We start from the raw sequence: 17523 nt of genomic DNA on the forward strand, positions 1-17523 counted from the left end.
CTCTCTGAGAAGGATACGTGAGAGCCACTACAGAGCCCCTGGACTCAGAGCTGTGTTCCTGAGAGGGACACTGTCCACAGACATTTCTAAACTGGGATCCTTGTCTAATGTCTAATGTCTTGACAAAAACTTGCAGCTGATATGGCAAAAGATTCCTTCATTGCTGTGGCATTAACTGAACAAGTGAGTTGTTCACTGGCCCAAGGCTAAGTTTAGCTGTCAGGTGCATGAAAGCTGTGAAGAGCAGATAATGCATTTTCCTCTCCAGGGAGAAGAGAAAACATGTTCTCCTCTTTCATCTGTATCAAAGTTATCAACCTAACTGTTGTCTGAGCTTAGAAAACTGAACTTAAACGTCAATGAACATTTATTCTCTTTTATATTTTTAATAAAATGATGTATTTTTGTTTTTTTCTTTAGAACGTTAGGAGTCTTTGTTTTGTACCTGGCATATTTGAATTTTCTGTCCTATGTGCATTATGAAATATTTATATTATATGAATGAAAAGTTATGATCATACGTAGGTTTAATTCTACCAGTAATGTACACATAGTGTTGGCAAATGGTCAACAGCAGGCGTAAGGATGAATTGTTTGATTAGCCAATAAGAACTGAGGCACTGGGACCATCCTGGAAAATATTTGAGAATGAGACTTGGCTTCACAGGTCTGGTAAAATCTTAAGGAGAGGCAGTAGAGGAAACTATATGAAATAAAAAAAAAAATGGAGGAGAAAAGTCATTTTAACCATTTTGCTGTTCAAAGCATTAGGAACTAGTTCACACCTGATACCTCCACCCAACATAGGGGATAAATGCCAGGCTTTTTACAATTTATCTTTTTATGTTCAGTGAAGATGTACAAGTTGACACAGAAAGCCTTGAGGGTTTCTTAAACAGCAAAATAGCTCATCCCCAAGCAGAGCTATGTGACTGGGTTCCAACAGCAGTATCTTTCCGTGATGTAGGGGTTGACTTTTTGCCTCGTTAGTAAAATAAGATAATCAGTAGTTATTGCTGACAGAACTCATGGAGAGGTGGAAAGACATATGGGTACTTTTGTAAATGTCTTAGAACAATACAAGCTTGTGGCATGAATATTGTTCATTTCCAAAGGTGAGGTGAAAGCCATGCTAGTCTGGTAAGCAGTACCTGGTCGGGGCTTACGTTGGCCAGCCAGACCATTTCCTTCTCTCTCATCCACGTTCCTCATCATCCATGTTATCCTTTTATCTAGAGGTCTTGCTGGGCATTTTCTCATAACAGGTTAGATACATATTATAACTAGGTATTGCTAACTTTGATCAATGTTTGTTGTTTTCTATTTTGCAGTCCATCACACTTCCCACCTCAGCACCATGTCATAAAAAGGGAGAAGTATTGCTTACATGGAGGACTTAACGTGTGCTGACTTTGCACCTCTGTGGCTGATCTTCCTCTGCCTACTCTTTATATGTTGGTTCTAAGATGCCATCATTGACTGACTTCTCTTCTTACATTAATCTCTTTCCCTGCATGATCACATCTACTCTTGTAGCTTCTGTTGATGACTTCCAAATTTGCAACCATCGAACACACATTTATTAAAAATCTTCTAAGAGGCTAGATGCTGAGATCTCAAAGGTGAGTAAGACAGTATCTCTCTAGCTGCCAGTGTGCACTCTAGACGTCATCTCTCCTTATGTGTTCAATGGGTGCACCAGAGTCAGCTTGTCCAAAACAAGCTCATCATCCTCATCCTCTGAACATGTTTTCCTCTACTACCCACCAGTTAACCAACTAGAAGAAATCCTTCATTTCTCCCCCTAAAGCCTATAACCAATTTGGTATTTTTTTTCTAAAAATCTCTTGGAAGCACACAGCAATGATTATGACTTTAGAGTGAGAATTGTCTGAGTCTGAATCTTGGTTCTACAAATTTACTCTCCACGTGATTCTGTGTCAGTTTCCTCATCTGAAGATGGGAATAATAATGGTGCCTGCCACAAAGTGACTGTTGTGAAGTTTGGAAGACTTAACCCATATAGAGGTCTTAGAACAATGCCAAGTACACAGAAAACACTCGATAACAATTATAAACATGATTATACTTATATAATTTTTGTAAATTATAATAATTTTGCAATAATGCATAAAATTATAAATGTATATGTTTATAATATATAGGTATATTGCAAATTTATAAAGTATATTGGTATATATATGGAATCTTTACAGTCATACCATAATTTTGTTTATAATATATGGAATTATAAACACTATCATAACAATTATTTTAATGCATCCTCTCTTGTCACCACCACTGCCTTAGTTTGGGCCATCCTCATCTCTCACCTGGGTTATTGCAATCGCCTCCTGAATGTCTTCCCTGTCACCAGGCTTCCTGCTTCCTATCCATTTCTCACACTACCATCAGAATTATTTTTTTCATCAAAATTTAACCATTTTACTTCTCTCCTTACATCTTTAGGAGATTCAGAATAAAGCCTAAAGTTTTATTGTGATCCAAGAGACTCTTAGGCCCTGCCTTTTACTCATTTTTCCATTTTCACTTGCTACTTCCTGTGCTGAGCTGTAACTGTTTCACATCTTCCCCGCTCTCCTCCCTTACCCCCAGCCCACCTGGTAACCTTCAACTCCTTCTTGCAGACTCTTCTCAGGTGTAACATTTTCTAAGGTCCTTCCATGACTCTCTGGGTTGGGGTTAGAAATGTTTCTGTCATGTCTGTGCTTGGGGCTCACCTCTGTCAAAGGTCTCATCATATAGTATGGAGAGTTTGTCCCAGAATCTATTTTAATGATAAATGGGAATATGTTTAATACTGTGACCTGTCAATCATATTGCCCTTGACTTTAATGAAGTGCCCACATTATTTTTTTAATGGAGGATTTGTCACAGGTCTATTTCTCCATGAGATGTTAGTGCCTCAAGAGGAGAGACCACTGTCCTTGTGTCCCTAGCATCTAATGCAATGACTGGCATGTACTGGGCACTCAGTACCAGTTTGCCCAATGGCCTGTCACTCCATATGCCACTGGAAGACCACAGTGTGGGGGTCATGGTTCCTTAGATTGCACCACAGTAACCGTGTTGCCTACTTTGTCCCTTTCACAAGTAACCTGCCTGTCTTTTCAGATCCGCAGGGGCAGAAAGTGGCCAACAGAGCTCCAGAAGCACCAGGGAGTTTGGGACATATGTAGTGGACAGTCTTAACAATGATGAAGGCACAGATTCCTCTACTGAGCCCTTCCCAAGTTCCAGGCATGGTGCTTTATGTACATTCTCATGTATGATGGCAGTAATCCTATGGTGTGAGTACTATTGTTATGCACATTTTATATCTGGGGGAACAGAGGACTGAAATCACACTTTTCCTGGTTGGCAGAGTTGGAGTTTGGATGCAGGGCTTGCCTGCAGAAAAGCTTATGCTCTTGATCCAAACTCTGTGCAAGACCCCCCGCCCGTCTGTCCTCCATGGGCACCTCCAGCCTCTCTAAGACAGGTCTGCGTAGGAGGCTTAGAGAGGCCCCCACAGGGGTGTCTGGGGCCCAGCAGAGTGCCAGTTGGGAATGAGGTACATGTTGGAAATGCCATGCAACTTAGTAAATAGTGCTTCTGTCTTGTTAAGCGACCTGTGCAAAGAATGTGTATACACCCATTGCTAAAGCTGTGGAATGGTGGAGGCAAGGTCGGGAGGTTGAGACTGGCTAAAATGTGGGTGGAAGTGAGCAGGGTAGACAGGGTCCAAATAAGCTGTGGAGGGTCTGACCGACGGCGCTCTGATGCTTTGAGTGAGTGATCTGTGTCCTTGCTGCCCTCTCTGCCCCTGCCTCTTTTTTCCCTCCATTCAAGCGGGGGCCTGTCCCTGTGCTCATTAACTTGGCGGGGGGGCGGGGGCATGTGGCAAGGCAGAAAGCAAAAATCCTGGCTTTTGTTTTCAAAGACTAAGCCATGAAGTGGGGAGAGGTTCAGGGCATGGATCATGTATCTTGGTCAGAAACATGGAGGGAGAAAGATTTCTTCCTTCCAGAAGACAGTCCTACCTGACTGGAGTGTATGAGAGCAGAGGGGTCTGAATCCTTTAGGAGTAAGGCCCTGTGCCTCTCCTCCTGGCAATGTGCTGGGAAAGGAATGCCTGTATGATTTTTCAGGTAGACCTAGCAAAAGATTCCAGGTCTCAGGAGCAGCCCAGCCTGACCTTAGCTGCACAGGGACACAGCTAGTACCAGAACTATGACGCCAAAGTGGGTAGAAAAGGAGGAAGAGATACCCCAACTTCTCTTTCCACCCTCCATGTCTTGCTAATAGGTTCCACTGAACAAACTCAACTAGAAGCCAGGCTGCAGGGAGGATACTGGGTGAAATAGTACATAGAACCCAGCCTCTCCAAACTTGGAACAGAGGAGAGAATGGATTTAGAGGTGGGGGCAAATGGAGAATAGTTATAAATCCAGATTTCCTCCTGCACCAAAGGGAAGCAGACATTGAGCCCTCTCTCTTAGGAGTGGAGATTTTCTAGTCTTCCTTCCTGTCATGGGGATTCTTTCCTACTCACCAATGGATGCATCCATTGTTAATGGCCAAGGTGTTAAAATCCATACATTTAAATTTCATTTCTTTGAGCCCTCTAAATTTTCTTTGGAGGTCAAAGGCTATTAGCATCCTTTTCAGTTGTTTTTTCTTCATCTCACATGTAGTCAAAGAAGAATTACTTAGAGATTTCTTGGGGGTATCTAGATTAAGATTTGAACTTCCCTATTTGATAGAAATTTAAGAATTGTGTGGGACAGAGCCTCCTGGGCTCTGGTCTCTCCTGTTTATGGAATTTTGCTTCCAATTCCTGAACTTCATACTGGTGTGAATTATGAAAAGCACAGAAGCTGGAGGGAAAATGGCATTGAGGGAAATGTTCTTATTTTCTAAATTTATTTTTGAAAAAAATACCTGTTTTATTGAAAAGATAATGCATGTAATTTACACAAATGGTATCATACTTACATATTGTTCAAGAACTTGGTTTTTCAAGAAATGGGGAAAGGATTCCCTATTTAATAAATGGTGCTGGGAAAATTGGCTAGCCATAAGTAGAAAGCTGAAACTGGATCCTTTCCTTACTCCTTATACGAAAATTAATTCAAGATGGATTAGAGACTTAAATGTTAGACCTAATACCATAAAAATCCTAGAGGAAAACCTAGGTAGTACCATTCAGGACATAGGCATGGGCAAAGACTTCATGTCTAAAACACCAAAAGCAAAAGCAGCAAAAGCCAAAATTGACAAATGGGATCTAATTAAACTAAAGAGCTTCTGCACAGCAAAAGAAACTACCATCAGAGTGAACAGGCAACCTACAGAATGGGAGAAAATTTTTGCAATCTACTCATCTGACAAAGGGCTAATATCCAGAACCTACAAAGAACTCAAACAAATTTACAAGAAAAAAACAAACAACCCCATCAAAAAGTGGGCAAAGGATATGAACAGGCATTTCTCAAAAGAAGACATTCATACAGCCAACAGACACATGAAAAAATGCTCATCATCACTGGCCATCAGAGAAATGCAAATCAAAACCACAATGAGATACCATCTCACACCAGTTAGAATGGCAATCATTAAAAAGTCAGGAAACAACAGGTGTTGGAGAGGATGTGGAGAAATAGGAACGCTTTTACACTGTTGGTGGGATTGTAAACTAGTTCAACCATTATGGAAAACAGTATGGCGATTCCTCAAGGATCTAGAACTAGATGTACCATATGACCCAGCCATCCCATTACTGGGTATATACCCAAAGGATTATAAATTATTATTATTATTATTATTATTTTTGAGGCGGAGTCTCGCTCTGTCGCCCAGGCTGGAGTGCAGTGGCCGGATCTCAGCTCACTGCAAGCTCCGCCTCCCAGGGTTACGCCATTCTCCTGCCTCAGCCTCCCGAGTGGCTGGGACTACAGGCGCCCGCCACCTCGCCCGGCTAGATTTTTGTATTTTTTAGTAGAGACGGGGTTTCACCGTGTTAGCCAGGATGGTCTGGATCTCCTGACCTCGTGATCCGCCCGTCTCGGCCTCCCAAAGTGCTGGGATTACAGGCTTGAGCCACCGCGCCCGGCCAGGATTATAAATTATGCTGCTGTAAAGACACATGCACACGTATGTTTATTGCAGCACTATTCACAATAGCAAAGACTTGGAATCAACCCAAATGTCCATCAGTGACAGATTGGATTAAGAAAATGTGGCACATATACACCATGGAATACTATGCAGCCATAAAAAAGGATGAGTTTGTGTCCTTTGTAGGGACATGGATGCAGCTGGAAACCATCATTCTTAGCAAACTATCACAAGAACAGAAAACCAAACACCGCATGTTCTCACTCATAGGTGGGAACTGAACAATGAGATCACTTGGACTCAGGAAGGGGAACATCACACACCGGGGCCTATCATGGGGAGGGGGGAGGGGGGAGGGATTGCATTGGGAGTTATACCTGATGTAAATGACGAGTTGATGGGTGCTGACGAGTTGATGGGTGCAGCACACCAACATGGCACAAGTATACATATGTAACAAACCTGCACGTTATGCACATGTACCCTACAACTTAAAGTATAATAATAATAAATAAATTAAAAAAAAAAAAGAAAAAAAAAAAAGTTTTATAGTATTTACCTAATTGGCACATGCTCATTTTAAAAATACAGACAAGGTTGCTAAATGTTAATGTTACCAATACAAATTTTAAAAATAAGAAGAAGAAATACCAACTCTGAGAAATAACATTATATATAAGTCAATACATATTGAAGCCCAGGATCACAGTTTTGTGATATGAGTTAATATATGTATTAGTATATGCATGTAGCCCTCAGCAATTCTCTCTTTTCAAATACCAAGGCTTATTTTAAGTGTTTTTAGAATTACAAAATAAACATTTTCTGTTTGATTACTGCAAATGCATTATATATATTTAAAAAAAAAAAAAAAGAACTTGGTTTTTAAAACTTAATGGTTTTTTTGAGATTTATTCTTGTTGATTGATAAATGCAGATCAATTTATTCATTTTAACTGCTATAGAGTATTCTAGGGAATGAACTAAACAGTCCATATCAACAGGACCTTTGTAATAGATAAATTAAGTTTTGTTAGCTTTTCACAACAATAAGCAATGCTGCGGTGAACCTCCTTATACCTGGCTCCCTGGGTAGGTATGGTAAGTTCAGTGGATGATGGGTTCGAATGGGCAGCTAGGAACATTTTTCAGTAGAGTGGGCAGCTAGAAATGTAAACTTCTGTTTGCAAACTTGGTAACATTGTTAAGCACCTGCTATGGATGGGGCACTATCCTAGGAAGAGGGAAACACTGAGGTGAGTAAAGGAAACACAGGCCTTGCCCTTAATGAGTGGACACTGTTGAAGGAAATACTAACACAAAATCAATGGAATCCAGTGTAAGTTTTGATCCTATCTACTATAAGTATGACTGTGGGAAGAGTGAGGAAAATGTGACTAACTGCTAGGGAAAATCTGGGAAAACCCCAGAAGAAGTAACTACCAGGCCTGGGACATGGAAGCTTTTGGGAAGGAGGTAGGTATAGCAGAGGTTCTGCAGGCAGCGACAACAGCATGGATAACCATGGGTACATGAAAATGAAAGACATGTCCAGGGAGGTAAATCCAGGGAATAGAAATTAAATAAAAAGAATCTTAGGAATGCTGTGGTTTTGTAGCCCATCAACCTTTCCTGTGGTCTAGGAATCACAGGAACCATCGAAACCACAGCCACCACTAAAACTCACTATCAAAGTTGTGCCAGTTCATTCTTAGACCCATCTGTTTCGTGAGAGTGGCAAAGTGGCTCCCAAATGCCGAAAGAGCTGAGAAACAAAGGATAAGGCAGAGAAATCTAGCTTGTTACTAAAGGGTCATTTATTTGGGGAACTTATGGATGGAAGTTCATGAGCAGCAAGACAAGTAGACCCTGGTGCTGTTACTCCGCAGACCCAGGGCTTATATGCTGTAGGGAAAGGAGGATGTGCTCTCTTAGGGACAATTAAAGGTGACCCTTCAGAACAGGCAAGAATGCTGTGTACATCATAGACTATGATTCGTGCCATAACATCAAGGTTGACATGTTCTTATACTAAGGACAGTAAATAAAGTAGGGATCAGGAGGCATGCATGGGACTGGGGCTAATGAGAAGCCAACATAATGAATCAGCATCCAAGATGGAGTCACTTTTGTCTCCATATCATTATACCATGCCATTGTTTTAAAAAATTTCTTATCGAGGTCTAATTTGTTGCCTTCTATGGTTTAAGTATATCCATTAGGTTTCTATCATAAGATGGGTTAAAAAGAGCAGTGCTTAAATAAGAAAGAATAAGATTTCTGCCTCTTGCATTTGCCTGAATTGCACCCTTTTTTTATGCAGTTATTGTCACAGTGTGTTATGTACTAGTAATAAGTGTAATTGATTGCTTTTATTACACCTATCAAATGAGGCTCTTAAGGCTCATTACTATCCAGCCTTCCTTACATTATTCTTGCCTTTCCTGGTGCTCAGGTAAATTTGTGAGTAGTTCTCTTCATTCACATAGAGTTAAAATTAAATGCCAAGAATCCAAAGCTGATTGATTCAGAATGTATTTATCAATAAATGCATTTTTAAGACTGGAGATAGACTTAGGTTTTCCAACTTGGTTCCGTTCTCCCCGTCACTTTCAGGTACACCAATCAAATGTGGATTTGGTCTTTTCACATAGCCCCGTATTTCTTCGAGGCTTTGTTTGTTTCTTTTCACTCTTTTTTCTCTAATCTTGTCTTCTCACTCTATTTCATTGAGCTGATCTTCAATCTCCGATATCCTTTCTTCTGCTTGATGGATTTAGCTGTTGATACTTGTGTATGCTTCACGAAGTTCTTGTGTTTTTCAGCTCCATGAGGTCATTTATGTTCTTCTCTAAACTGGTTATTCTAGTTAGCAATTTGTTTAACTTTTTTTCAAGGTTCTTAGCTTCCTTGCATTGAGTTAGAACATGTTCCTTTAGCTCAGAGGAGTTTGTTATTACCCAACTTCTGAAGCCTACTTCTGTCAATTCATCAAACTCATTCACCATCCAGTTTTGTTCCCTTGCTGGCAAGGAGTTGTGATCCTTTGGAGGAGAAGAGGTGTTTCAGTTTTTGGAGTTTTCAGCCTTTTTGTGCTGTCTTCTCCCTATCTTTGTGGATTTATCTACCGTTGGTCTTTGATGTTGGTGACCTTCAGATGGGGTCTCTGAGTGGACGTCCTTTTTGTTGATGTTGCTACTATTCCTTTCTGTTTGTTAGTTTTCCTTCTAACAGTCAGGTCCCTGACTCTTCTGCAGGTCTGCTGGAGTTTGCTGGAGGTCCACTCCAGACCCTGTTTGCCTGGGTGTCACCAGCAGAGGCTGCAGAACAGCAAAGATTGCTGCCTGTTCCTTCCTCTGGAAGCTTTGTCATGGAAGGGCACCCACCAGATGCCAGACAGAGCTCTCCTGTATGAGGTGTCTGTCGGCCCCTACTGGGAGATATTTCCTAGTGAGGATACGCGGGGATCAGGGACTCGCTTGAGGAGGCAGCCTGTCCCTAATCAGAGCTTGAACACTGTGTTGGGAGATCTGTTGCTCTCTTAAGAGCTGTCAGGCAGGGACATTTAAGTCTGCTGAAGCTGCGCCCACAGCTTCCCCTTCCCCCAGGTGCTCTGTCCCAGGGAGATGGTGGTTTTATCTATAATTTCCTGACTGGGGCTGCTGCCTTCTTTTCAGAGATGCCCTGCCTAGAGAGGCAGTCTGGCCGCAGCAGCCTTGCTGAGCTGCAGTGGGCTCCGCCCAGTTAGAACTTCCTGGTGACTTTGTTTACACTGTGAGGGTAAAACCACCTACTCCCCACACCAAGCTTGAGCATCCCAGGTTGACCTCAGACTGCTGTGCTAGCAGTGAGAATTTCAAGCCAGTGGATCTTAACTTGCTGGGCTCCATGGGGGTGGGACCCACCGAGCCAGGGACCAGAGAGAATTTCCTGGTCTGCTGGTTGCAAAGACCATGAGAAAAGCTCAGTATCTGGGCCAGAGTGTACTGTTCTTCCTGGTGGAGTCTCTCAAGGCTTCCCTTGGCTAGGAACAGGAAATTCCCTGACCCCTTGCCCTTCCTGGGTGAGGCGACACCCCATCCTGCTTCAGTTCGCCTTCCGTGGGCTGCATCCACTGTCGAACCAGTCCCATTGAGATGAACTGGGTACCTGAGCTTCTGTGTCGATCTCACTGGGTGCTGCAGATGGGAGCTGCTCCTATTCAGTTGTCTTGCCAGCAAGTCCCTGGGATTCACTTGGCTTTTACTCAAAAACAGGATGGCAGAAATTGTTGCCACCCCTCAGTATCTATTATTCCTTTCTGTCTGTTAGTATTACAACTCCCTCTATGGGTTTTAGTAGTGTTCCATGTAATTAGGTGGAAGTATTGTATACAACTTCTGGGACATGCCTTTCTCTTGCCTTTGGCAGCTGGAATGAACCCTGATAGAGGTGGAAGCCTGCGTGGAGGATGATTGAGCTGTACCACCAGCTTTGATACCTGAGAGTACTCATGGAGCAGAGCTGCCTACAGCTCTGGACTGTCCACCTACTTCTAGTCTGTTATAAAAATAAATGTCTGTCATATTTGACCCACTGAATTTTAAAGTCTTTTCATTTGTAGCTTAACCTAGACTCTAACTAAAATTTCTAACTAAAAACATATCAAATATATTTTTTAAGGATATAGATGAATATGGCAGGATGGCAGGTCAGCAGACTTTATTTTGTAGGAACTTCTAGCACAGTTTTTTCTCTAATCTGAATACCTTTCTCTAATGTAAATCTCTAATGAGAGATTTACTCTCATTTCCCCACAATCCATACTAAGTCTTATTTTCTTAGATCTACAGAATTCACACATTTATCGTATCCTTCTGGCTTCTGTGGACATTTCAGCTTGTTTCTGGGAACAATACAAACCAATTTTTTGCAAGTTGGAAACTCTCATTTATTATCCCCATATGATAATCAGTAGAATTTCTTAGCATCCTGTAGCCCAGACATGATGACTTAGGTCAGATCATGTCACTTACGACATTCACTGGACCCTGAGAATAACTGCCTGAGAATGAAGTGCTGCTGGCACTATCTTGATACTGGTTAACCATGCCGGATCTAGCTTGCTTATGTTCCTGAGGAAAGCAGATAAGAAAACAAATTTAGTGGGGTTCATGGGGGGATGAAGATAAAAAGTGTCACAGCCCAGGAAGCAGAAGAGCCTTGGGATTTTCCCCTGGACATGACAGGGACACCGCTTAATGAAGCCTGAGAACTCAGATATTTCAGTTCCTTAAACCGGCATCCAGTGAAATTTAAAAAGTCAATTTTACAACTGAAAAGGAAGTGGATTTTTCTTCAAAGTTTCCATTTATCTTGACTTTTGTCACAGTGTTTTAGGAGGAAGAACTGTGGATGTGAGGAAAAGTTTAGATAGGGGCCTTTGGAAACTTTGGACAGAGTGGCTAGCAGGGCCCAGGAGGTCTAATGGGTTATGATAGGAAATTACACACAAAGGGGAGTGGGGGCAGAGTGGGGAATCTCAGATTTATCTGGACCTGGTAATAGAAACCATGAAGTTTGGAAACTAAAAGTCAAAGCAAGTATGAGTTGATTCAGGATGTAAAATCACCTAAAGCAGAGTTCAGCAAAATTGAAGCCACTAGTAAGCCGCTGTGGAAATCTGACTAAGAAAGTGGCAACAGGCATCAAAACATCAGTATGACAAAGAGAAGCTGTGAGGGACATCTGCCTGGCTTAACGGAGGCTCAAATCCTGCAGAGTGGCCCACCCAGGCCGGAGTGGATGAGAAATGGGCTGTAGATTTAAAATAGTCTAGAACGGCACATCTCAAAATTTCTTCCAGAATCACCAGGGATGTTTGTTCAACATACAGGTTTGGGGGCCCTCACTTAAAATGGATTAATTGCAATATCCTGGGGCCAAAGCCAGGAACTGCATTTTTAATAAGTCCCCTAGGTAATTTGAGAGTCAATAATACTCAAGATGAGGTTGCCCAGAGAGCACCAATCTGCTCTGAAGCTCTAGGATGTTGTGAACATTTGCAAGTCGTCTATGTATTGGGAACACAATGATGAATATGACATTACAGTGGGGGACCAGAAAAATAAATGAAGACTTTCAATACAATAGTAGAGATAGGTAGAAGATGCTACGGGGCCTTGGCTAAGGATGATGGGGAAAGCTTCGCAGAGCAGGTAATGTTTGACCAGGGTATTAAAGATAAAGTGGAATTTTCCAAAGAAAGAAGAGCCCTTCCCAGCATGTATTGGGTGGAGATGGAAGTGCATGGAAACTGAAAGGCAGCGGCTGGGGCAGTGAGCCCAGCCTAGGGAAGCCAGATCTTGAAGATGGTTTCAAGAGTGATGTGTGGAAGAATGGATGCATTCTTACTGTCTCGGGAAATGTGAAGAGGAAGCACCTGGGTCAGTCTTTGGAGGCTTGCAGGGTGTCTGATAGAGGAGGTCCTCTGTGCTCCTGCTAGTTTCTACCCTGTGAAGAGGGTATGATAGCGAGCAAGTTGTCAGTCCGCTGGGGGAGACAGAAAGGAAACAAATATACAGAATTTTTAGAAAGTGGTTAGTGCTGTGAGGAGAAGAAAGCAGTGATTTCTCTTTTTGGGAATACAGTCAGCTAGATTATTTGGACAAGCCCTCCTGCTGAAAACAAAAGCTTCCTGAAAGTATGGAAGGGCTGACAAGATAGTGAAACCAAGGGGAAACAGGAACTGGGAGAGGCAAATAGAGCAGTGGAACTTCTCATCTTGCAAACCTGAACTTCAGGAGGCAAGCCAAGGTTGGAGCTCAAGCCTACCCAGGTGGAGGTGCTGAGAGGAGGCCCTCAGGATGGGATGGACCCAGCCTGCCTGTGGCTAAGATTCCCAGAGCTGCCTGCTGCCTGTCCTTCCCGAGGCTCTCTTTTTATTCAGGTCTTCCTTCTGGCTATCCAGTCTTCTGCTAGTAAAAATATTTCTCTATTTTTCAAGTTTCTCACTATCAGTTTCCTTGCTTTCAACCAAAGATCCCCAATCAGCATATTCTTTTTCATATTTTCTCTTTTAATTTTGAAGTCATTTCAAACCTACAGAAATCTTGCAAGAAGCATATGGAGAACATTTCCCCCTTGAATCATTTGTAAGTTGCAGACCTGATACCATGACTTTGGAATATTTTAGCATATATTTGCTATGTACTAGAACATTCTTCCACATAGACATAATACAACCATCAAAATCAAGAAATCAATATTGATTCATTAATATCATCGTATCTTCAAACCTATGGAAGTTTCACCAATTATCCTAACAGCATCCTTCATAGCAAATAATCCAGCCCAACATCATGTTTTGTGTTAATTGTCATGTCTCTTTCATCTCCTTCAGTCCAGGACAATTTCTAGTCTTTCTTGGCTATCATGACCTTGACACTCTGGAAGATTATAGGACAATTTTAAAATTATGTAAATATCTTGTTTCTCATCAAATTTGTATTCATCAGTTTCAGCAACAATATGTTTCTTGGCTCAACTATTACTATGATAATTATCATATAATGATTTTCTAATCCTATCAGTATTTCTACAGTTATCAGTTGGCATTATATTGTTGTAAGAAATAGCTTTCTCATTCATTCATTCATTTATCAGCGTCCTCTTGTATTCAATGAATTGTAATCTACTGATATTACTTATTTATTTTGGTGCTCCACACAGTTCCAGATTTGGCCAGTGGGCGCTCTTTCAATCTGGCTCCTGTATCCCTTTGACACATACCCATTATTCTTTGAGTTCTTCCTTACTTTCTGACATAATTTAATTTTCCAGACCCATCCTGTTCTTTCCCTGGCCCCCTGGCCCAGCCCCGGAATCAGACATCTCTTCAAGTAGCACTGGTTCCTTTTAATGGGAATGGTATTTGGAAACCAAGATGTGCACACTGGGCCTGCCCATTACTGTGCGTGCACACACACACACACACACACACATCTATATTTGTTCCTATATCTCTCCATACCGAGATCCATCCATTTATACTAATACTTCCAATTCCAATCCAACACCACATTTGTAACCACGTTATTTAACAAGAAACTTGGCTCTATTTATCCATAATATATTTCGTTGTTGGATCAACCAACCTGGCATGTACTCCATCTCGTGTAGACATCACTTTCTCCCACCCTTGCCCCATGCAGATGTGGTCCTGACCTTTTTCCTGCTCTAAACTCCAACTCCGGGCTGCCACTGACCCCCTTCACCATGTGGGCCCCCACCTTACTCAGCTCAGGCTCCAGTGCTCCTCATCAAACCACCTCAGGACCCCCAACCCGTTCATCTTCCTCCTCAATGGAGGAGCCCTGTTCATCCCATTTAGGCTCCAACACCTGCTGTTGGCTATGGCCGCACCCTGCCCTCCACACAGATGCTTCAGATGCCTGCCTTCCTTGGCCCACATGATTGCTTTTGGATTGGAGTGTCTGGAAAGGCAGTCAGGAAAAGCAGGAAGATAGAAAGGCAAGCAGGAAGCTGATATGTTCTTATTGGGGATAATTAGAAAAAGAGTAAACCGAGGAATATAAAAAGTTGGTAAAAGGAGACAGCAGAGAAGAGGTGGAAGTTAATTTAGTGAAGCCTTGTAATAAGTCAAGGAAAATGGACACAGACCTTGGAATTGCACAGGAGACATCGAGGAGAGATAGGGGTGAGCTGTGTGTAAAAGGAAGGGAGATGGGGCAGTAGATGCTTTGATATGAGGTTATGATGGATGAAGTTAATGTGCATTGTTGAAGAGGGAATTTAGAGATATCCAACAAGTAGGCTGAATAGAGGTTATTTAAAACTTTTTTTCTTATAAAATAGCCAAGTTATTCTGGGCCCTTGGGAAAATGGCAATTTCCCAGAAGCAGGATTTAGGAACTCTGAGTCATAAGGCCCATTATTGTGCAAATTTCTACAACAAAGAAAAATGAATTTATAAACATCCTATTGAAACTCTAGGAAAAATAAGTAGGAAAGTTTTTAGCGAGTGAGGAATAGTACATGGAAATTAGTAATGCAGGCTCACTGTTATTAATTGAAGGTATGTAAAATGTCATTGAGTTCTTTTTCTTTTTTTTTTTTTTTTACCTTTATGTCTCCAGTGTCAGTCCCTAAGTTTTAAGCTATTTCTTTAAGGTGTCACTCCCTAATAGTTCTAAGAAATGTGATCTATGCAAAATGGCTGGCTCCAGAAATTCCTATAATGCAGCAAGAGCCTATGAGAACATCTAATAGAAATATGACTGGTGAATAATTTGCTCTTCTTTCACAGAAGTTAACATTTTTTAAGAATTAATTTCATCACTCACATTTTAATATTTGTTTCTATTTAAATATTTGACATTACATTTATACATAATGGGATTTCTAACAGCTTAATTTTATGCCATTTTCCTGTGTCATTAAAGGAGAGAAATGCTATTGAAACAAAAAAGAAAAGAAAAGAAACATTTTAGCTGCTTAACTATGCCCAGAAACTGGTTATGAATCAAGATGGTATATTCCTAATTAGCAGCTGTTTTATCTCCATTATTTTTCTAGTAAAAGAAAATGTAGAAATATTTTAGCTTTTACAAAGTAACTATTTTAGTCAAAATTATGAGTATTTTGTATGTTTGACATAAGTATTAAAATAACTCTTTATTGTCACAAGGTGCTTCATAATCTGTAAATCTAAAATTATTCTAAAAATAAAGCTTATTTTTAAAAAATGGTTCAGAGGACTCGAACGAAAGAAAACACGATGGCCAAAAATAATGTCATATCAACAGATTCAGGAGGAAATGGAGACAATAAGTTTAAAAATCACCTCATGAATTGCAAAAAGGATAAAAAGGTAGGAACACAGTTTAGAGAAATGATGTTTCCTTGACCATGAGTCAAGCAAATGACAGACCACACTTCCCACATTCTCTAAGAAGGATAAAATTTAAGGAAAAGACCAGAGAAGTCATGTAGTCCAACTGGACATTATGAAACCTGAGGAAACTAAAGTCCAGAGAGACTGAGGAGCTTGTCTGAGGTGAGGAACCCTTAGGACTAAGCTGGTTCTAGAGGTGAACCAGACTCTGGGGCAGCCATTTTCCTCATACCCCTTTGCTTCCTTAGTGAGTCTGTGCAGTTCTCCCTCTTACTCTGAATTATTCTTGGCTTTGCCTTTTTAGACTTTTAAAGTATCTTTAAAGACATCAAGGCATAATCCATACCAATTTGAACTAATCTTGCATAATTATAAATGAGCAGCAGAAATGAAGAGCAAGGGGAGGTTGCAGGAGAAGGGCGCCCCCTAGGATGTGTGTGTGCAGTGTGGCTGGGAGAGAATTTTCTGGTACACGGAAGCTGAAATGTGTGTTTTTGCAGCCACTCTGTGCCCTTTCTTTTAATTAGTTAACTTTTACTTAATAAAACAGTTTTGGCCTTGGTGCATTAAATAGTAACGATTGTAATCATAATAGCCAGTGATAAACTGTATGTACATTACATACCAATTAAAATGCTTGTATAGTCAGATTTTTTTTTAACTTTCTTTATAAAAGGGGCAAGAAAGGGGAAGAAATTTTATTCACAAAGGAATCAGGGAAGATTAAAAGCTCAACAGAATGTAATATCTCTGAATTACCTTCTGACCTTTATGAGGCTGCAATCTAGTATGTACATGTTTTGGATTTTGTCTTTTTCTTTTTTCCTTACACAGTCCCTAAGCTTATCAGATTAATGTGACCCTGACAGATCCCCATTACATTTATATCCCCTAATTTTATCAGTTGGCACTTGGATTGTTTCCAGTTTTCAGAATCTATAAACAGCCCTGCTAGGAACTTCTTGACACAACTTACCTTTAGCTGTCTTTTAGGTTAACTCCTCATGATGTACCCCCCAAAGTACAACTGTAAAGTGTTGCGTGTAAACATCTCCTGGTTCTGTTTTTCATATTGCTGGATTGCTCTCCAGAGTGAAGCAACTTATAATGTCAACAGTAATCATTGTATTTTTCCACAGCATGGTGAACACTGGGGCTTATTATTTTTATTTATTTTAACAGGAATTTAATGTCACCTCTAAGCTTTTAAAATGTGCATTCTTGAATTGTTACTGAGGCAGTGCATTTTTTATAGCCTGCGATTTTTTGCATGTATTTCCCTTTTCTGATTATAGAATAAGGCCTTACATATATGTACCAATTATGTATACTGAATGCAAAACCTTAGTTACATTTATCACATTTCCCCCATTCTGTTGCATTTCTACTTATTTAAATAGATTTTACCATATTTTGTTTTCATTTTTTATATTTATACAAATATCCATCTTTTCTCTGATGACAACTTCAATATTTTCAGTATGGAGAAGAGTTTCTCCTCTCTACAG

At 40.8% G+C, this 17523-nt stretch overlaps 1 long non-coding RNA gene across 1 annotated transcript in view; it reads left to right on the forward strand.

Moving 5' to 3' along the window:
* Window positions 1-17523, forward strand: part of LOC108585049 — a 130367-nt gene that overhangs the window by 11936 nt on the left and 100908 nt on the right. Inside the window, exons 2-3 of the long non-coding RNA XR_002521015.2 lie at window positions 1332-1622; window positions 3136-3311. This is a non-coding gene — a long non-coding RNA (uncharacterized LOC108585049). The remainder of the gene's footprint in view (window positions 1-1331; window positions 1623-3135; window positions 3312-17523) is intronic.

The sequence above is a fragment of the Papio anubis genome, chromosome 4 (genome assembly GCF_008728515.1).
Source record: "Papio anubis isolate 15944 chromosome 4, Panubis1.0, whole genome shotgun sequence".
Taxonomy (NCBI): domain Eukaryota; kingdom Metazoa; phylum Chordata; class Mammalia; order Primates; family Cercopithecidae; genus Papio; species Papio anubis.